This window comes from Pleurodeles waltl, chromosome 2_2 (genome assembly GCF_031143425.1).
Source record: "Pleurodeles waltl isolate 20211129_DDA chromosome 2_2, aPleWal1.hap1.20221129, whole genome shotgun sequence".
NCBI classification, from domain to species: Eukaryota; Metazoa; Chordata; class Amphibia; order Caudata; family Salamandridae; genus Pleurodeles; species Pleurodeles waltl.
In genome coordinates, this window is record NC_090439.1 from 879,039,715 (window position 1) to 879,062,566 (window position 22,852).

The window sequence follows — 22,852 nt, forward strand, 5'->3', positions numbered from 1 at the left end:
TGTAGGGTACAATTCCTAGTGAATTTGATGTTAATACCTACATTACATTTGTAGCAGATCACTCTCACCCCCCCATTAGGGAATCCTTTTAATCCAGCATGAGTTTCAAAATTTCCATCTCGACTGCTCCCTCATGACTACCGCACACCTTTCATAACCTAGGTCTTGCTCTTTGCCTTTCCTATCCGTATGCAAGCCTTCTTGTTCTAAGCTCTACAGCTTTCTCACCTTCTAGGGCAAGATGAAGCAGACAGGTTTCTACAAAATGTAAATTATTACTTGCCTTGAGGAGAAACCCCCCCAAAAAAAAAAAAAAAAAATCAAGCTCCTGTTAAATTTCTTCCTGGGCTGGTGCAGTGTCTCCTCTGGAATTCCACAAAGAACTCGGAAGGGATGGGACCAACATTTATCGGGTTAGTGGAATTGCTGGGAAGCCAAAGTCAGCCAGTGCACAAACTTTCTTAAGGCCTGGCCCTTGAGAAACCATTCTAAAACTCTGGTTGAACCCCCTTTCACTCCCAACCCCTCCAAGACTGATACTCAGGAGGTATTTACTCCTCCAAAACGGCTGGAGGCACCTACCGAACTAATTATCAACAAGAAAGAAGTTGTCTCTACACAGAAGTACTTAAGAACAGTTAAAGGGCAAATCCAATAGGGTAGCATGAATCCCCTCAGCGATTCTTAGAGGCACAAAGGGGCAAAGTGGCACAAGTGACACAGGTAAACCCATGAACCTGGAAAAAGAGTTAGTCGAATCAAGGCCAGTTTCGAGAAGTTGCCTTGCGGGTCTAAGCTCATCATGCACCACTGTTGCAAATAGACCACTTCCTTGATCTGAGAGGAGCAGAACAACCAGCTCTCCTAGCTACAAAAATGCATTGGAGTAACTAGCCAACAATCACATGGCACTGCAAGAACAAAAGGATGAAGTCCCTTGTTAAAATAGATTAATAAAATAACTCCCCATCACCCCCAACACATTAATAGGAGGAAGGAAGGAAGGGACGTGTTGCCAGACCAGAATACCAAAGAGGGAGACTAAAGCAAGTCCTCTATTAAGGATGCAGGCAAAAAGGCTTGCCCCTCCTCAGACAGTGATACAAGAGTGTAATCCAAGCATCAACAACTAGAGACGAGGTAGGCCTACCCCAGATTGTTTCAAGAGAGGACACTAAGCACCTACCAGTGGGACAACAAAGAATCCAATGAAGAGGAAATATGTTATAGGATTTCTGTCAACAATTCTCCAACTCCACCATGAGGGGGACAATTCCAGCACAGAAGCTGCCTTATTGAAGGTAGAATTGAAGGCTAATGTGTCCATCAAAGAGGGGTCTCAGGAGTAATGTAAGTTAAACTTGCACTCTGTGAGATCAAACCACAGAGAGTAGAAATCCTAGCAGAACCCATACAGTGTCATGGAAAGAAGAAAGGCCATTTGCATGCCAGGCAATAATTTGACACTATAATGGGTAGTGACCCAAAGTTGGTACTGAAGACCATAGAACACCCAGAATTCTGGGACCCAGGCAGTTTGTCTTGAAGAGGATTATCATCCACCCAAATCTTGACTGAATGGTTGCATCATTCAGAATGGTCTCTAAACACTTATAAACAGACGAAGCAAGGAGTGGAGTGGAGTGGAGTGTGATGCCCGACACTGAAGAAAGCAGCAAGGCCTCTGGTCAAAAGATATGAAGATATTTTGAGACTTGTCTTTCTCACATCAAGGTGAAAGCCCATAATCTCATCTACAGACCTTCTGGTCCTGCTATAGGATGCTATGTTCCTGGATGACACCAATAATCTCCTGCAGCTCACACAGGTTGCATGAATAAGTCTGGCCCACAAATGAATCAGTTTCTGGGCCCCCATTCCCTGGTCACACTTCAGAAAGTCTGAAACGACCAAGAGGCCCAGACACCTGCAGAATTGTCAGATTGTTATTGCTCAATGGTGAGTTAGGTTGGCAGGGCGTTCTTGCTATGCTTTAACTGACCACGTTTACTCTCCAAACACTGAATTATTTTTCACTCTGCCTCTTGGTAAAGCACTGTTGCTGTTCCTTCATATGTATGTTCTGCCTATTTTGTTATACAAACCATTTTACTGACATCTACTCAATAAAAAAATAGTTTGATAATTTGGGTTGGGCAGTAGAAATACTAATGGTCAGGTTCGAACTGTAGTACTTCAAAACTACTCCCAAAAGCCTGAGCAGATCAGATCAATGTTTGATTACTATGACATCACATTTCTTCACTTGATCACTACTTGACTTGGTGTTAGCTGATATTTGGTCTGCCATTAACTTGCATGTACTTGATTCCTACTGTACCAGATGTAGGGATTATTTTTACAGAGTTTAGGGCATTAGTATCTGGAACAAATTAAAATACACAAGTAAGAAAACTCTCTTCTGCTAATATCAGGAAATACGCACTGCTGTTTCCACTTACCATCAAGTGCATATTTACTGCAACATAAATGTATCGGTGCCACTGGAAAGGTTGCAATCTTCTACAACAGTATTTTATGACGATGGGTGTTTCACTGCCATTCTGTGTAAAAGGAATACATTTGGATTTAGTGAAGGCTGCAAAAGGTTTTAGATCACAATACACCATTTTTAACTACATCTTGAGAATCAATAGAAACAGAAAACTACCAATAATGAATCCAACACAATACTCCAAATGTTTTGAGGCTCTTGGTAATGCATTTACACTAAAGTGTCAAGCTTCAAAATACCTGCAGAAGAAATATGTTTTGATGACATGCATAATTGTTAGAAACCTCTTTACTACTTAACCAGTCATTACATTTCAGAAACAAATATCTTTGGGTAAAATGAAGCCAATATATGGGCTTGAGGTACTAAGATTTCCATTCATGAGGATAAAAATCGCCTGAAGGCACTATGTATTGTTGTACCTTACTTATAGTGCTACACTGCAGTACAGCATTAACAAGACCAAGTCTGAATTTCTAAAGAGAACATTATAGGAAACTCACACAAATACCACCATTTTAGAACCATACAATGTTCTGAGGTTGATGTTTTGGTGATGTGCAGCTGGAGGTCTTACATGCTGCACTTATACTGCCGTTCTCCACCTGCCCCTGTATCTAACAATTGTATGCACACTAATTATTTACAACTGTAGAAAGGGAAGCAAACTCAGGGACTAAAACACACATAAAAATGGATAGAAAGACAACCCATAACATTAAAAAATGAATGTACTTGTACAGACAAAACAAATGGGTTAGATGTGCTTCTGTGTCTCTAAAAATGCAAAATCAGGATATATACTTATTACACACTGATATAAATGTCAGCAGGCCAGTCCTGTGTTGGCATATATAAATAGCGCACTGTTTAAGTACAAGAACAAAAATATCCCTGCAGAGAGGAACTAAAAAAGGGTAATAAGAAATTAGGGACATTCTTCAGAAAAGGGATTATGAAATGTAAGTAAAATGTACTCATGATGAATAAACCTTAAAGCAGGTTCCTTGTCTTGAAAGATTACCATGACTATTACACACAAGGGACGGGTCCTAAACATCATAAAGCACTTATGTGCAACAAAAAAGTTTGGGAATTGCCCCATCAATTTGAGCATCACTCCTTGCACTGCAATACAAACTGTTTGGTGGGCATATGAAGTGATGATGAAGCGACATCTTGAACATTTTCAGTTAGAAGTTGTGAGATCACAAACCTTCTGTAAAAGTTCTATCTGTAGCTGGTGATTTATATTGGTTACGTCATAAAATATTCTAACATATACAACAGAATGAGAGAAATTATTTTTCTCACAGGCTTTTTCTTCTTTGAATTAAGGAAGACTACACAGAGCTGATCACAGACCCTTTTCCCCTTTTTGTTTGGATAGCTGTGCATACAAATACGTGTCAATCTTTGTTAACAGAAATTATGTAATTAGTTATTCATAGTTCTTAGGGCATATTTTATACTAATTCTAGAAATGAATTCCATGTGTCTATACTCCCTAAAACCCTCCTTTTCGCTCAGCATATATAGTCTCTCAACTTAATTTTGGTCATTTTTTTTCCAAACTCATCTGAAATTTATTGTTGGGGGGAGGGGGGGGGGGTGTTTGAGATGATTTCCAATTCACCGTAATTACCTACCTTGCTATAACCACTGCAGTGGATATATGCTTCACATGAACATTGTTTAAGGTTCTCTTTGGGGGGTGTGGGGGGTGGGGGCATTCCAATAAGGGGATCACAGTAACTTGCTTGATTGCTACATGCAGCTGTTGATTGATGCATGTGAAGATTTTGCTTTAGTACTTCCTCAAATAAAGACAGGTCCAAAATACATTAATTAAAGCAATCACTAGGTACCCTCTCCAACACTTAAGGCACTAGCGTATTTCACATGCCTTTTTTGTGAAGATAAGCTGGTGTAAAGTAGAAAATCTATTAGCTATAAAACATGAGTACAGCAAAAATTCAAGCTTCCAAGCGTAAAATTCAATATACTAGTTTGCTCTGACATCTGTTGTGTAAGCGCTATATCCATCTCACTACCCCATTTATAAATAGCTTTTTGAGTATTACTGAGGCAGGAAAGTAAAATTTATACCAGACCACGAATTCCATAGATGCTTTAAAAAAGAAACCCTCACACATAGTTGGAGAGCTGGTTCTGCATCACTGACTCAACTGTGGACCTAGTTATCATACTGAGCTTAAGTCATCCAGAACCAGCTTTCTATATAGAATTTTTGTTCAGGCTTACAGTCCTGCAAAAAAAAGGTCATATGTAAGCCTTTGTCATTCCATTGGTTAAATTCTAGGAAGGGTAAGAAAAAAAGGGAACATGTCAACAATCAACAAGCCTGTTTGGAACATCAAACATTTGCTCTTTTTTCCCCCTCTAAATATAGAAGCTGAGGAATCATTTGGGATCCAGATGCTGGCAGCGATCACCCACCTTGACTGATGAAAAGGTGGAGAAAATTAGGTCATTTTCTGGAAGAGATAAAATTCAGAAAACACCTCAGCCTGCAAGAAAGGGTGTATTCTTAGTATCACCTTATAAGTGTTCTCCATTGTCCTCCAACTATTCTAGCAGAAGTGCACAAGAAATGCTACTTTGAGTGTCAAACTACACAACAAACAAGCAGGCACGGACTTAACCTAATACTTGTATTTCTCATTAGCGACCTTGTTAAGGTTCCACAATAACACTCCAAAGAGGGTTGGGAGCAAATTAGTTCACAACCTTTGCTCGGAGGGGACAGATATGTGGAATCAGCAGCCAAATAAACTTTTGAATAGTCTGTTATGAGCCCCCCCCCCCCTCTTGTTAAACAAAGGGTAAATTGTGAGATTTAAACATTTGCTGCATGTGCCTCATATACACAAATACAGTGGCTTGCCGGAAGGGTGTCTGACAACACAGACTACCCTGGTACACTTTGGAAAAAGACACTGGAATTTTGATGTTTTTCCTCATTCACCAAACAAGGTGTAGAGTTCAAATGTTCTGAGGCAGGACTGCCTCTTCCTCCTGATGGAGGTGTATCTGCCTTGTCCAGTCTGAGTATCAGAATGATTTTGGCCTCATGGCGTTCAATTTTATATATAGTTCTTGGATTGACAGTCAATGGTGACAAGAGAATGATCAGTCTACATCATCATCTTGCCTCACCCAACAGTACTAGTAGCACACAACACTTTAAGGTTGGTGGATATATAAGTGACAAACCTAGACAGAGAGCCTTCAACAACTCATTGTCTCAGCTCCTGCTTTCTTTCTTAGGGTAGGTAAGGCAGATACGAATTACACTAAGTTTCTTCCTGCCTCATCTGTTGCATAACTTTCTCGTGTATATCAAACATTACTCTCCTGTCTCCTATTGTGTAAGGTGTATTTAAGCAGATATGTGGGAGTCCTATTACCCAGCAACCAGGGCATAGTGCTTGGAGTCAAGGACATGACGTTTTCATGTTTATTTTATCCTTTGGACAAGTAGGCTAACACCCCGAAGCACAAACTCACTGGCAACCAATTCACAGGTACCACATTATGGATCTGTGGAAGAGCAGCTGAGGTAAGACGGGTATCCATATGTTCATACTGATAGAACTTGTATTTAAGGTTCACTACTGATAAATCTTTATAAAATAGGGTGAGCACTGTAAGGGAACTACTGTGAGCTTGGCTTGCAGTGTTAAAAAAAAAAAAAAAAGTGTACACGCATTCGCAAAGTTTAACAATTTGAGGCTACCTATAATGTTCCCAGAATGCTTCTGATTAAACTAAAATACTCACAGAATCTTGAAAGCAAGAGTGATGATTCTTTGCTTTGAAAATAAAATGCACACACAAAAAAAAAAAAAGAAGTAGAAGAAAAACACTTTGCTAAACTATGCAATTCAGGCACCATTTCTTTGAGGCATCCTTTAGTAAAATGTGTTTGATACATGCTTGTAATACCAAAAAATATTTTTAATGGAAAAATAGTGTAAAACCAGGTCTGCAAAATTATGAGAAACAAAGAACTGACAAAGATAATCAGTCTGGCGGTGGGTAACCGCGTTTTGGTTTTGTCAATGGGTGATTTGTTTTGATATTTTTGTAAAATGTTATTCTTGTGGGAGCTGTCAGGCCCTCATCAATGTTGACAAAAACATCTGCTCAAAGAAAAAATGTTTTTGGTGTATAAAAGCACAATTTCAATAATAGTCCAAGGAACCTGAATTACTTTGTGTTCTATATGTATATCCCAGTAGCAGTTGCCACTGGGTAGTTATAGTTGGGATCTTGTTTCCAAAGGAAATGTTTTTGTTTGTGTTTGTGTTGCTAGTGACTTTGGCACCATTTGACTAATGGCCACACAAAAAAATTGGCAGAAAGCTAGATCTTGGTCCAGAAAGAGTGCTTTTTAGGTTGACCTGTTGTAAGTATTGTGGGCTTTTAACCACACCCATCGCTTTCACTTGTTCCTGGGCTTGCCTTTAAAAAAATCCCTTGATGTCATTGGTAAATGCTTTACGTCTGTCCCGCCTTGAGGCTGTTTTTCTTTTTGTTTTTTTTCCACACCTTATAGACTGCCCCTACGACATGGATTATTGTACAATTGCCAATATACTTCAGCGTTGGTAAACTATTTTTTTTAACTTGTCTTTCCCTTTTGTGCTGCATGGTGACCACAGCGCGAATAGGCACAACAGCGTGAACTTGATTGGCGGTATTGAGCGCTAGTCACATTGTTCACAGTTACCTAATCAGAGTAATTTCTTGTGGCTCTCCACTTAAAACTGGTAAATGCTTTACATAAAACAGAAATTCTCAAAACAAAAGCACCTCTCCCGGCACAGCGTGAGAGCTGATACTACAATATTTACTGCACTCTGGAAACTCATTGCATAGTGCTTTGTAAGAAATTACTTTTACAAAACATTTTTTCTCAGAACTCAGGCTGTGGTGATCCTAGGACAATAGGACCACCACCAAAATGTTCAGCATGACACACTTTCTGTTTATGTCACCTCTAGGTCCCCACACTAGGTTAGTGGGGACCCCAAAATAATAAGCCCTCCCACCATTCAGTGTCTTTTTCAGTGCTCTCAGGTCTGGAACTTTAGTTTTGCAGTTAAGAGTTGTTAATGTTTTGAGGACCTTCTTTGTAATATTGTTGCAGTAGGCCTACCAGCCCTGAAAATATGTGTACTGCACTACACCCTCTAGGGGATAAATATATTGTTACAGTGCATTACTTTCTGCCATTTCTTTGTGTGGTTATGTCCTCAAGGGGCTAACTATAGAGTTACATGGGGCGTGGCCAACATGGCGACCGGAGCGGCAGGATAATATTGCAGCTCTGTGCCTGGCCCACATTTATATCCTGAAAACGGCGCCTACCACCCTCTCTGAGGCGGGCGGCGTCCACTCAACTTCTCTGGACCACTAGCCAGTAGCCGAGGCAGTGATCCTCTCCGCGACACCGGGGTCGCCTCGCGCGCCGAGGAGGTGCTGGCGGCCTGCCGTACCGACATCCGCAGCTGTGGGTCTGCTTTCCGGGGCCAGCTCCTCCTGCGGGCCTCTAGCGCTCGGCGCTGCTCCGGAGAGGCCCACAGGGGGCCGAGGGGCGCCAGAGACTAGGAAGGTCCCCGTTGCGGGGATCGCGCCGCTACAGTGAGAGTGAACGCAGCCCGTCACCCGAGTCGGGGCTGTTACTACGGCGCTGGACCTTTCGGGGCATCCGGCGCGGCGCGACTCGACAGACCGCGGCTGCATCAGGGCTCCTCGGCCTGCGGTGCTCCCTTCCCAACTGGACACCATTTTTATATACACAAACCGGACGGCATCTGAGTCATTCACTGTGGCCCCCCATGGCGCTGGAATACTGTACTTAACACGGGCACGGACCGATTGTGCTGAGGCCCCCGAGACCACACTTAATCCAGCTCAGCGGGCGACCTGCGGTGGCGGAGCAGCCGACGTACTCGTGCTGTCCGGGGAGACCGCTCGGGGGATCCCCTGCTGGGCCCCAGGCACTCATGCTTGTCGGAGCGTCGTGGAGCTGCACTCCTCTTGGCGACACAGTTCGAGTCACGGTGTGGAGGGAAATTGCTCTCTCCCCCTCGGGGCCTGCTCAAGTGAAGTGGACAACAGAGGAATAGGGGTGTGGGAGACACCACCCCTGGCTTTACCGGCTGAGCAGGTACACAGCGTTGCCCCAGACCCTCATCAACTTGTGCATTCCCGACCTGCTCCCTCACCGTTGATCTATGGCATTTACAACATAGTGAAAGACTAAGCCGGCGCGCCAACTGCCTCACCCGCACAGTGAACTCCTCTCACCCTGGTCACACCGTCGTCCCAGCACTGAGTTGGGCATCCGGGCTCCGCTGGTACGGGGGCTGGAAGTGAAATCGCGCCCCCCTGACAGAACTGGTGTTCCTGCCGTGCTGCGCCGCGCGGATCTGCGGCGAACTTAACCAGACCTCTGGCATTACTAATGGCACTATCATTGCTTGCAACTTGGGAATCTCCGGGAGTACTGAATTTCGGGCTGTCCCCCCTGACCAGGGGTATGCATGACAGCGGGCCCAACTGGGTCCTGCTGGTTGCCGGGAGCGGCGGCTGCCGCGCGGCGAGGATCGGCTAGGCACCGGACGGGGTCTAAAACTACAAAAGACGGAGCAAGAAAACGGAGAAACTAAAATAGACACTAATATTAAACGGTTACACGCTACTCCCTCCTGAACTTCAGAATTAAACAACGATCTAACTTCATCATGCATATGGGCGGGGGGACATGAACTGCGTCCCACACATAGATAAAGACAGATCACACCCCCCGCTTGTGGCCGCCCCAACAATGAAAAACACCCAAATACTGGGCGCGTGGATGGAAGAACGGCGACTAATCGACATATGGAGGCACTTGCATCCACATGAAAAAGTGTACTCCTACTATTCCCCAGTACACCTATTACATACCCGAATAGACCTCATCCTCACCTCACAGAATCTAACACATAAAATAACGAGAGCGGAGTACTCCGCCAGGGTAATATCAGATCACTGCCCACTCATAGTACAAATAAGATGGGGCAGACCTCGCTCATGTATTCCTACCTGGTGACTGCAAACACACTTACTACAAGACCCCCCTTTTAGGAAGGATATTGCTACATACATCTCAGCATATTTCACATCGAACGAAGGGACGGCCAGTTCAAGGGCCATCGAATGGGATGCACATAAGACAGTCATAAGAGGCGCATGCATATCAACCACAGTAGGAGTGCGACAAACACTGATGCGCGAACTCCGAGTATTAGAACAAGAAATTCAGTTAGCTGAAGGCGAATTCGCTAAAGGTTCCATAACATCGAACATGCTCACTAACATGTGCTCCAAATGGACAGAGACTGACAACCGCCTCAGACATTTTGATTATCGACATTACATGGCCCGCACACACGCGGAGGGCGACAGATCTGGTAAATTATTAGTGTGGCTTATAAAAAACGAACGCCGCAACACCCCCATAGGCGCTATCCGACTGGAATCAGGTCGGATAGTTAACACACAGGCAGAGATAAATATTGCTTTCAAAGAGTACTATAGCTCGCTGTACCAGGTACGGCCTCCGCCCACCAATGCCCATTTAAACAGTTTCTTCAACGTGTCACCCTGAGCCACCTGACCGCTGCTCAAACTACAAAACTAGATAGCCCGATAGAGATAGCTGAAATCCAACGAGCATTGCTGCAGTTAACACACGGCAAAGCACCTGGCAGCGATGGTATACCCATAGAATACTATAGCACGTTTCAACCGCAGATTTTAGCCCCATATCTGGCAATGCTAAAGGAAGCTTTGGAACTAGGCCAACTTCCTGATACATGTCGTGAGGCATTGATAGCAGTATTACCGAAGGCAGGCCGAGACCCTTTGGATGTCCGCTCATATAGGCCATTATCATTACTAAACGCAGATTGCAAATTACTCGGCAATTACTCGGCCTGCTCCCATATATATCAGAGCTGGTACATCAAGACCAGGCAGGCTTCATACCCGGTCGCAGCACATTCAACAACATCAGGAATCTACTGCTTCTAATGAGAAAATCCCCGGTAGAAGGCAAGCAGCAGGTTGCAGTCTCATTGGACATAGAAAAAGCGTTTGACACTCTGGGCTGGCCTTTCTTAACAGAGACACTCAAACGGATGGGCTTCGGGCAAGCATACATTGGCTGGGTGAGAATATTATACACTGACCCAACAGCTAGGGTTAAGACGGGCGATACGATCTCTGAAAAATTCAACATTAGTAGAGGCACTAGACAGGGATGCCACCTGTCCCCATTGTTATTTGCATTAGCGATTGAACCTCTGGTCGCCCGCCTTCGCATAATGGCCCCCACATGGGGTGTCTTGGACGGCCAGACACACCAGATAGTATCCTTATATGCAGATGATGCGCTGATCTTCCTACGAGATCACACGGGAGCCCTTCCGGGTCTGTTGGAACTTCTAGAAAAATTTAGCTCGGTGGCTGGATTAACAGTGAACTGGACAAAATCCTGCATATTCCCTATGCGCCCAGTCCCCGAGGCATTGAGAACACTAACGGGTCCGGGTGGCCTCAAATGGAAAATGTCACTTACCCAGTGTACATCTGTTCGTGGCATTAGTCGCTGCAGATTCACATGCTGTGCACAGTCCGCCGTCTGGTGTTGGGCTCGGAGTGTTACAAGTTGTTTTCTTCGAAGAAGTCTTTTCGAGTCACGAGACCGAGGGACTCCTCCCACTTCGGTTCCATTGCGCATGGGCGTCGACTCCATCTTAGATTGTTTTCCCCGCAGAGGGTGAGGTAGGAGTTGTGTATGCTAGTAATAGTGCCCATGCAATGGAATGAGTACGTATGTACAAAATAAAGGTTTGAAGTAATATATTTACAAATGTACAAATGTACAAATGTACAAATGTTCAAGATCTACTTCTAACTGGCTACAGGCTCCCGGGGAGGCGGGTGGGCGCATGTGAATCTGCAGCGACTAATGCCACGAACAGATGTACACTGGGTAAGTGACATTTTCCATTCGGTGGCATGTGTAGCTGCAGATACACATGCTGTGCATAGAGTAGTAAGCAGTTATCTCCCCAAAAGCGGTGGTTCAGCCTGTAGGAGTTGAAGTAGTTTGAAATAAAGTTTTTAGTACAGCTTGACCTACTGTGGCTTGTTGTGCAGATAACACATCTACACAGTAGTGCTTAGTAAATGTATGAGGCGTAGACCATGTTGCTGCCTTACATATTTCTTTCATTGGAATATTTCCTAGAAAGGCCATGGTAGCACCTTTTTTTCTGGTTGAGTGTGCCTTTGGTGTAATAGGCAGCTCTCTCTTTGCTTTAAGATAGCAGGTTTGAATGCACCTAACTATCCATCTAGCAATGCCTTGTTTTGAAATTGGATTTCCTGTATGAGGTTTTTGAAAGGCAATGAATAGTTGTTTTGTCTTCCTAATTAGTTTTGTTCGGTCAATGTAGTACATTAGAGCTCTTTTGATGTCTAATGTATGCAGTGCTCTTTCTGCTACCGAATCTGGCTGTGGGAAGAACACTGGTAATTCTACTGTTTGATTTAAGTGGAACGGTGAGATAACCTTTGGTAAGAATTTTGGGTTTGTCCTTAGAACTACCTTATTCTTGTGTATTTGAATAAATGGTTCTTGTATGGTAAATGCCTGAATCTCACTCACTCTTCTTAGAGATGTGATGGCAATGAGAAATGCAACTTTCCACGTTAAGTATTGCATTTCACAAGAATGCATGGGCTCGAAAGGTGGACCCATGAGTCTTGTTAAGACAATGTTGAGGTTCCATGAAGGAACAGGTGGTGTCCTTGGTGGTATAATTCTCTTTAGGCCTTCCATAAACGCTTTAATGACTGGTATTCTAAATAGGGAAGTTGAATGAGTAATCTGCAGGTAAGCAGATATTGCGGTGAGATGTATCTTTATGGAGGTGAAAGCTAGATTTGATTTTTGCAAATGTAGTAAATATCCTACTATATCTTTTGGAGATGCGTGCAATGGTTGAATTTGATTATTATGGCAGTAACAAACAAATCTTTTCCATTTATTTGCATAGCAGTGTCTAGTGGAAGGTTTTCTAGCTTGTTTTATGACCTCCATACATTCCTGTGTGAGGTCTAAGTGTCCGAATTCTAGCATTTCAGGAGCCAAATTGCTAGATTCAGCGATGCTGGGTTTGGATGCCTGATCTGTTGTTTGTGTTGTGTTAACAGATCTGGTCTGTTGGGTAGCTTGACATGAGGTACTACTGACAGGTCTAGTAGTGTTGTATACCAAGGTTGTCTTGCCCATGTTGGTGCTATTAGTATGAGTTTGAGTTTGTTTTGACTCAATCTGTTTACTAGATATGGAAGGAGAGGGAGAGGGGGAAAAGCGTACGCAAATATCCCTGACCAATTCATCCATAGAGCATTGCCTTGGGATTGATGGTGTGGGTACCTGGATGCGAAGTTTTGGCATTTTGAGTTTTCTTTTGTTGCAAATAGATCTATTTGAGGAGTTCCCCAAATTTGAAAGTAAGTGTTCAGTATTTGGGGGTGAATTTCCCATTCGTGGGTTTGTTGGTGATCCCGAGAGAGATTGTCTGCTAGCTGGTTTTGGATCCCTGGAATAAATTGTGCTATTAGGCGAATGTGGTTGTGAATTGCCCAATGCCATATTTTTTGTGTTAGGAGACACAACTGTGTCGAGTGTGTCCCCCCCTGTTTGTTTAAATAATACATTGTTGTCATGTTGTCTGTTTTGACAAGAATGTATTTGTGGGTTATCATGGGTTGAAATGCTTTCAACGCTAGAAATACTGCTAACAGTTCTAAGTGATTTATGTGAAACTTCCTTTGATGTATGTCCCATTGTCCTTGGATGCTGTGTTGATTGAGGTGTGCTCCCCACCCTGTCATGGAAGCATCCGTTGTTATGACGTATTGTGGCACTGGGTCTTGGAAAGGCCGCCCTTTGTTTAAATTTGTACTGTTCCACCATAGAAGCGAGATGTATGTTTGGCGGTCTATCAACACCAGATCTAGAAGTTGACCCTGTGCCTGTGACCATTGTGATGCTAGGCATTGTTGTAGGGGCCGCATGTGCAATCTTGCGTTTGGGACAATGGCTATGCATGAGGACATCATGCCTAGGAGTTTTAATACCATTTTTGCTTGTATCTTTTGTGTTGGATACATGGCCTGTATTACCTTGTGAAATGTTTGAACCCTTTGTGGACTTGGAGTGGCTATCCCTTCTGTTGTGTTGATTGGCGCTCCTAAGTATTGCTGTGTTTGACACGGCAAAAGGTGTGACTTTGCATAGTTGATGGAGAAACACAGCTTGTGAAGGGTGTGTATGACATATTTTGTGTGACGTGAACACCTTGTTAGCGTGTTGGTCTTGATTAACCAGTCGTCTAAGTAAGGGAACACGTGTATTTGCTGCCTTCTGATATGTGCAGCTACTACTGCCAGGCATTTTGTAAAGACTCTTGGCGCAGTTGTTATTCCGAATGGCAACACTTTGAATTGGTTATGTATTCCTTTGAATACGAACCTTAGGTATTTCCTGTGGGAAGGATGTATCGGTATATGGAAATACGCATCTTTTAGGTCTAATGTTGTCATGTAGTCTTGCTGTTTGAGCAGTGGGATTACGTCTTGTAATGTGACCATGTGAAAGTGGTCTGATTTGATGTAGGTATTTAGTGTTCTGAGATCTAGTATTGGTCTCATCGAGTTTTGTCCTTTTTTGGTATTAGAAAGTACAGTGAGTAAACTCCTGTGTTTTCCTGTAGGCTTGGTACTAATTCTATTGCGTCCTTTTGTAGTAATGCTTGAACTTCTAGTCCTAGAAGATCTATATGCTGTTTTGACATATTGTGTGTTTTCGGTGGGACGTTTGGAGGGAATTTGAGAAATTCTATGCAATAGCCATGTTGGATAATTGCTAAGACCCAAGTGTCTGTTGTTATTTCTTCCCAAGATTTGTAGAATTGGCTTAGTCTTCCCCCCACAGGTGTTGTGTGAAGGGGTTGTGTGACTTGTGAGTCACTGTTTATTTTGAGGGGTTTTGGGACTTTGAAATTTTCCCCGATTTCTTGGGAATTGGCCTCCTCTATATTGTCCCCGAAAACCTCCCCTTTGATATTGACCCTGGTAGGTAGGTGGTCTGGTCTGTGAAGTGTTGGTTTCTGTGGGTTGACCCCGAAACCCTCCCCTAAAAGGTGTTTTCCGAAATGTGCCTCTGCTCTGCGGGGAGTAGAGTGCGCCCATGGCTTTGGCTGTGTCGGTGTCCTTTTTTAGTTTTTCAATGGCAGTGTCTACCTCCGGCCCAAACAATTGCTGTTCATTAAACGGCATATTGAGCACAGCCTGTTGGATTTCGGGTTTGAACCCAGAAGTGCGCAGCCATGCGTGCCTCCGTATTGTGACTGCAGTGTTTATTGTCCTTGCAGCTGTATCGGCTGCATCCATGGAAGACCGTATCTGATTGTTCGAGATACTTTGTCCCTCTTCCACCACTTGTTGCGCTCTTTTTTGGAACTCTTTGGGTAGGTGTTCGATGAAATGTTGCATTTCATCCCAATGAGCCCTGTCGTATCTTGCCAAGAGTGCTTGCGAGTTGGCAATACGCCACTGATTTGCTGCTTGTGCTGCAACTCTTTTCCCTGCTGCATCAAATTTGCGGCTCTCCTTGTCTGGAGGTGGTGCGTCGCCTGATGTATGAGAGTTGGCTCTCTTACGAGCTGTCCCCACAACTACTGAGTCCGGTGTTAGTTGTGTTGTAATAAATATTGGGTCTGTGGGTGGTGCCTTATATTTTTTCTCCACCCTTGGAGTTATGGCTCTGCCTTTAACTGGCTCCTGAAATATTTGTTTTGAGTGCCTTAGCATTCCTGGGAGCATGGGAAGGCTCTGATACTGGCTATGGGTGGAGGACAGGATGTTAAAGAGAAAGTCATCCTCAATAGGTTCCGAATGTAGTGAGACATTGTGGAATTCAGCTGCCCTTGCTACCACCTGTGCATATGATGTACTGTCCTCGGGTGGTGACGGTTTAGTTGGATACGAGTCTGGGCTATTGTCAGACACTGGAGCGTCGTAGAGGTCCCATGCATCGGGATCATCCTGGCTCATTGTGGTATGAGCTGGTGAGTGCGTTAGTGGTGGAGTTTGCGCCGGTGATGCATGTGTTGATTGTGGTGGAGAAGGTGGTGGTGTTACTTTCCTTACCACCTTTGCTTGTGGTTGCTTGTCCCCTTGTTGGAAGGCAAGTTTCCTTTTCATCTTGATTGGGGGAAGAGTGGTTATCTTCCCTGTGTCTTCATGGATGTGAAGCCTCCTTTGAGTGTAGTCAGTTTCTACAGTTTGAAGCTCTTCCCCAAATCTATGCAATTGTGTGTTTAGTCCTTGTTCCTCTGTATAGGAACTAATTTTCGGTACCGAGGTTTTTTTCGGTACCGAAACCGTTTCGGTAGTATTTTTAGGCTCCGAAGAAGTTTTCTTTGATTTCGGCATGGTATCTCGGTGCCGAACCTCTTCTGCACCGCTGTCTCTGCGCCGAAGTTTCTCGGAGCCGGTGTCTCGGCTCCGAGGTTGCTGTGTGGCGGTATCACGACCGGAGTCGGATGACTTCGACACCAGCATGCCCTTTTTCGGTGCCGTGGCTCGGTCACCTAGTTTTTGGGTTAAGCCATGGCCTGTTGGCAGTGGCGTCCCCTGGGCTTTTGTGGACTTTTCGTGAGTCCTAATTTTCGACGTCTTACTCACGGTTGCTATGTCTTCGGCGTCGGATTCCCCCGAATCAGACTCGTGGATGGAGAACGCTTCCTCTTCGTCCTCGAACCATTGTTGTCCTGTCGGCGTGGACGCCATTTGCAATCTCCTGGCTCTTCGGTCTCTGAGCGTCTTCCTCGACCGAAACGCTCGACAGGCTTCACACGTATCCTCCTTGTGCTCGGGGGACATGCACAAGTTACAGACCAGATGCTGATCCGTATACGGATATTTATTATGGCATTTAGGACAGAAGCGGAACAGGTCCATTCCATCAGTCTTGAAGTCGCACGCGGTCGGGCCGACCAGGCCCAGACGGGGGATCGAAATTGCCCGAAGGGCCACCGGAGCCCTTCAAGATTCGGTGTCGATTTGTTCTAACTAACCCGATACCGAACGCAACAATACCGACGTTTTTTTCCGAGATTCTAACTAACTTTCCGACCCGAAACACGGAGCGAAAGGGAACACGTCCGAACCCGATGGCGGAAAAAAAACAATCTAAGATGGAGTCGACGCCCATGCGCAATGGAACCGAAGTGGGAGGAGTCCCTCGATCTCGTGACTCGAAAAGACTTCTTCGAAGAAAAACAACTTGTAACACTCCGAGCCCAACACCAGACGGCAGACTGTGCACAGCATGTGTATCTGCAGCTACACATGCCACCGAACGGTGCTATACAACATTTAAATATCTAGGTGTAAATATATACCACAACAGTCAAGATCTTAGAGATGGTAACCTTGGCCAAGTGATCAGATCAACGAGGGGCTCCTTACCCTTCTGGTGCTCACTCCCACTATCCCCTATGGGCAGAGTGGCTATAGCAAAGATGATAGTACTGCCCGACTACTCTATTATTTTATGGCATTACCCTTGATACTCCCGAGCTCCTTTTTTAAACTACTGAATAGCTTACTAACGGATCTAATATGGGGCAATGGCCGTAGATGCGTCGCATTAACAAAAGTGCTCCAACCGCTCAAACTGGGGGGATTGGGCGCCCCCAAATTTGAAGCGTACTACGCAGCTGCCCAGATACAATGGATATCCACATGGGTCGGTAACCCAGCCGGGGCCGAAACTCAGAGGGTGTTGCTAGAGCTCGGCGGTACAGAAATAATGCAATACCTCAAGAATCGAACCGATCCAGTATACACCAGCAACGTGCTGCTGTACACTGCACACTGGGCTTGGGGCAGATACGCGTTGCAAAGCGCAACAGATCCGCAGTACTCACCGAGGATCCCACTGTTGGCTCACCCGACATTAGCAAAAATAGCAGCCAAAGTGGGCCTGAATGCGTGGGGTAGCAGGGGCATACACACACTGGGAGATATTTACCAGGACGGACAACTTCAAACCTATGAGGCACTAGCCGACAAGCACGCGCTGGGTCGGGGAGGATTCATAGCTTACAGAGCAGTTCGGCAGGTAATGCGAGAATACTGGAGAAAGGGCAACTCGGAACCAGATGTCTCCCCTCTTCTTCATGAGCTGTTGGGGAGCACGAACGCCCCATCAAGTATATTGAATATATACAACATCCTCACAGCCCAGGCTGAACACAAACAGGAACAAGCAAAAAATAAATGGGATTGTGTGCTACCGGAACCACTATCACTCAATGCATGGGAACAAGCGATGAAAATGACTCGCGAGGTCTCACGTAATCCCTGCTTCCGATACACACAGTTTAATTATGTGCATCAGACTTACCTATCACCACACCGCATAACACGCATGTTTCCCCGATCACCGCAAACATGCCCCAGATGTGACACAGAAGAGGCCACTTTCTATCACATGACATGGGAATGCCCCCCGATTCGGAACACATGGATAGAGATAATAACGTTACTAGCCGAATGGACAAACACCACACTATCTCCCACTCCTGAGGTGTGCCTGTTGGGTATAACACCCCATCCCAAGAAACGCAAAAGTACATATAAATGCATTGCCCTGGCGTTGGTGCCGTATGGACGCCTCATTGTCATGAAGTGGAAAGCCCCTGGTGCTCCCAGTATTGCCCAGTAGCGAGAAGAGGTAATACGATGGACCAAACCAGAAACACAGACACTACAGAATTTACTGGATAAGGGCACATTAGTTAAAGGTCTAGAGGTATGGAACTTATTCTTGATAGCTGCAGAAAACAAAGACAATGAACGCCCTCCCTAAACAGATTGAGTAAGAGATAATTGACATCACATCAATGGCCACAGCAAAACAGTATTATATAGATCGATTGAGGCGTACGGGGGGGAAAAAAAGATGAACCAATATAAAACTGTAATGCCCCTCGCATGTAACCCTAGGCGCATCGGTGGAGCTCCGTGATGCGCCGACGGGTATTGGGGCTGAGGGACTTCGAACCCTGCTGATCCCTCCTATTATGGCCCGCTGCCCATGCACAGCAGCCCACGGCTAACAGCGGGCTGGTCCCTTGTGGTCCTGGGGCAATACGGCTGTGCGTTGGTGCGACGTTATCGTAGTGATGTACACGCAATCGCTCTGCATAGCTCCTCGAAAGTACATCTTGCCCTTACGACAACTGGCCCTCCCCCCTTCCTAGACCCTCCCCCCTCCCCTGCTGGTCCTCCCCACCCCACCCCCCCCTCGGTCTGAATCCTCCGGAACTGCCTCAGCTCCTATCTTACTCTCTCTCTCTCCATGTATCTTGTTTCTTGAATAACTTCGCACATGTTGAATACACCTCGTGTGTAAATACACAACTCTCAAGACCCAATTCGGGTAATTGTGCACTCATACTGGATTTGCAGAATGTGCATACGTAATAATTACATGTATAATGTATGTTGAAACATAATATAACCTCTTGTATTTCATTTAAATGTTGCCACTTGGCTGGTAAAACAATAAAAAGGTATTTAAAAAAAACAAAAAACTATAGAGTTACATGACCATGTTTCTGACAAATGCTATTTTCATTGTGGTGTCTTCTATGGGCTATTCCAAGCACTAAAGTCATATCAACATACTAAAATATTCCTGGCACAGAAAGTTTGCCCATAATGTTTTGCAGGACATTACTTTTACAAAAAAATATTCTCATAACTCAGCATGCGGTAGTACTAGGACACCAGGACCACCTTCAAAACACTGACCACAACGTGTTTTTTCTGTCTACATCATCTCTGCGTTCCCACACTATGTTAGTGGGGACTCCAAAATACCTTCAAAATCATTATCGTTTTAAGCTCTCTCATGGCTAGAACATTTTTTTTTTTTTACAGCTGGGAGAAGTTTGTTTTTATGGGCTTTGTCATATCATGGTCACTGGCCTGCTAGCCTTGAAAATGTGTAATGCACTATGTACTCTAGGGGCTACATATATGGTTACACTGCATTAATTTCTCCCATTCTTTTTTTACATGTTATGCCCTCAAAAGGCTGACTGTCTAGCTACATGACAATGTTTCTTCTAAATGCTATTTCTACTGCTGAGTCCTCTAGGGGCTGTTCTGAGCGCTGCAGTCAACACACTATAATATCTGTGTCATGAAAATCTGTCCCATAATGCTTTGCAGGGCATTACTTTTATAAAACATTTTGCTCATAACTCAGCCTGTGGTGGTACTAGGGCAATGGGATCACCTTCAAAACGCTCTGTCTATATCATCTCTGGGTCCCCACATTAGGTTAGTGGGGGCCCTAAAATAATAACCCCTCCCACCAGTGAGTGTCTTTTAAGCTTTCTCATGGCTTGTTTTAAATGCTGGGAGAAGTTTTGTTTTCAAGGCCTTCTTTGTACTATCATTGCAGTAGGACTCCTAGTCCTAAAAACACCCTCAAGTCGCTAAGTATATGGTTACACTGCATTACTTTCTCCTGTTTTTTATGGGGTTATGCCCTCTATGGACTAACAATATGGTTACATGCCCATATTTCTTACAAATTATATTTTTGTTATGGCACTCTCTAGGGGCTGTTTTGAGCATTACAGTCTAATGCCAAAAGTTTATTTCTGACAAAGGTTTATATGATAAGTGTATATGTTTCAATAATCTCTCTTTATTACAATTATGACCATGATCCAGGCCAACTTAACATCCTTATTATACTACGACTGTTTGAACACTCTTGATAGGTTTGGGTGACCCTTCTAGTTTATTTCTTCTCCATGGCTGCACTGTGTCTTTTTTTTTGGGGGGGGGGGGGGGTCGTGTTAGCCATCCAGCAACTCTAGTCGTGGGGTGGTGAAAGTGGTATTCTATTGGAATTAGCAAGGCAGATTTAAATTAGGATGCTAAATGACAACATTTTCTTTTTTTGCTGCAGAAAGAGGAATAAGGTAAATGGAAGTGCTTTAGTTATACGCAGGGCCACTGGAATTACATGGCAGGAAATGATTACATTATGAGGCAGGGTTGACCAATGTATGTGGCAAAGAAAAAAAAGGCCAGTTATGAATATACAATGCCAATAGCTCTAACTCAAACAAATGCGAGACCTATTGCAGTGTAAATCTGTTTAATTGTTTCTGAGAAATTAATGCTTACTTTGCATATATCAGGTCGCTAAGGATCCGCTGACCTGATAGATTTCAAGCTGAGATTTGATTGGCTGCTACCACATCAAACAGGATGTGGCGGCAGCCATCTTAGAACTCTGGTCACAGCCCAAAGTCCTAGTTAAAAAAAAAAAAAAAAAAAAAAAAAAAAAAAACACACACACACACATAAGGGCCAGAGTAGGGATATGCTGAAGGTCAAACATGTTGCCACAAGTTGTGTAGGATCTGCAAACTGATGGCAATTTAAAAAAAAAAAAAAAAAAGAAGAGCATAGCCACCTGAGCTGCTCTTTCAAAAATAAATAAAATAAACCTCTGGGGTTGGGCTAGGGCCCAGACTCCAATTATTTATTTTGGGGTGGGGAGATGGTTCCCCTCCCTGAGCCTGTGAGGCACAGGGGATCCCCATCACCCTGGGCCTATGTGGAACTGAGTGGAATAGGGTGTGCACCCCCCTCCCAAACTTTATTAGACCCCAGGTATCCCATTCCCCAAAGCCATATTACACATTAAAAAGGGATAAGGTCTTTGGATGCATGGCCTGGCCTGCCACCCACCAACCCCACGTTTCGCACATCCTTCAGTGTCGTGTTGGCTGCCTGAGGTCAACCCCTCAGCTGCACACAGCTTGGCTTTACACAGTACCAAAATATTACTTTACATTAAAAAAAAAAAAAAAAAAACTCTAGAAGTTCACTGAAAAACCAAAGGTTTAATTAATGTTATTACAGTGACTATACCTCATGTCCTAAGGTAACTAACTCGCGCCCTTGCCATGCACTGCTAATTATGCCACATTACTCCACTCATGACATCATTGATAATATCATACATACACACATATATAAAAACCTCAAACTCCCCAGATTCTTCCGGCCTCATCACAACAGCAGCATGAGAAATGAGCGGTAAATGCCATTATTATCCATGCATCTTTACTAGCATATCATTGATTGCAAAGAGACTCATGCACCTCGAAAATCAGGCAAACCTGGGTTTATTGAGATAAGCAACTGCTGCACTCTGGAAACTGTACTTCTTTGTGAACTGCTTGAGTAAATAAGCATGTGTATGTTTGCTCATGCAAGAATCTTCTGAACGTTTGCAAGTTCACTTTCCTTATAGACCCTTTTTCCACGGTGGGTTAAAAATGTTTTACTTCTGCCCTTGCCAGGAGTCATTTTCTAATGTGTTCCAGTGTGGGAAGAGATTTAGAGAAGAGTTGGTAAAAACCATTAAACATGGAAGTTTGTAAGTGTGCACAGACTCAAGAGTACTCCAACCTTGGAAACAGCACTTCTCGCTACTTCCAGCTTCAGTACGTAGATTGGGACAAAGGTGGAATAATCATGGCATTGATAGAATACAAACCCTTCTATAATATGAGTACTGAGGTGGCGTGGTGGGTGAAAATGGTAGATTGGGATGCAGCCCCAAGAGACTGCCAGCAGCCAACATTAATTCAAGCATTCCATCCATTACTTTGTTGTTTTGTATTTGATGCTCTAAGTGTTCTGGGTATGCCAAGAAGTGGGTCCAAGGCTTACTGTGCCTCTGGAACCAACTTATACCTGGCTATTCTGTTGTAAAGTATATCCTCAATGCTTTCAACAACCCAGGATAGCTCTCAATCTAGATATAATTGATGAGCATTGAGCGCTCGTGTTTCTTACCTACATACATATGTATTTTGAAATGCAAGTCCTAGGTGAAGGTCAAGTCTCGTCTTTCTGTTCAACTCTGAGCAACATTCAGCGCGGTGCAACTTGTACAAGACAAAGCTTTCTGAATCAAAATGATGTCATGAAGCGGCAGATTGTGACCTTTTCAGACTACATATTAACCAAGAACCATTCGTGAGTGGGAGCAACCACAGAGCACATTCTAAAGAAAGATTTTAATAACACAGACAACGCAAAGCTGCATGCTGGATAATTATGAAGCTGATC

General features: G+C 44.1%; 1 protein-coding gene across 2 annotated transcripts in view; it reads right to left on the reverse strand.

The window, feature by feature from the left end:
• RNF19A (ring finger protein 19A, RBR E3 ubiquitin protein ligase) overlaps positions 1-22,852 on the reverse strand; it is a 482,643-nt gene that overhangs the window by 411,669 nt on the left and 48,122 nt on the right. For both annotated transcript variants that reach the window (XM_069220555.1, XM_069220556.1), the window contains exon 2: positions 2,463-2,564. The gene's annotated coding sequence lies outside the window, so the exon portion shown is untranslated. The remainder of the gene's footprint in view (positions 1-2,462; positions 2,565-22,852) is intronic.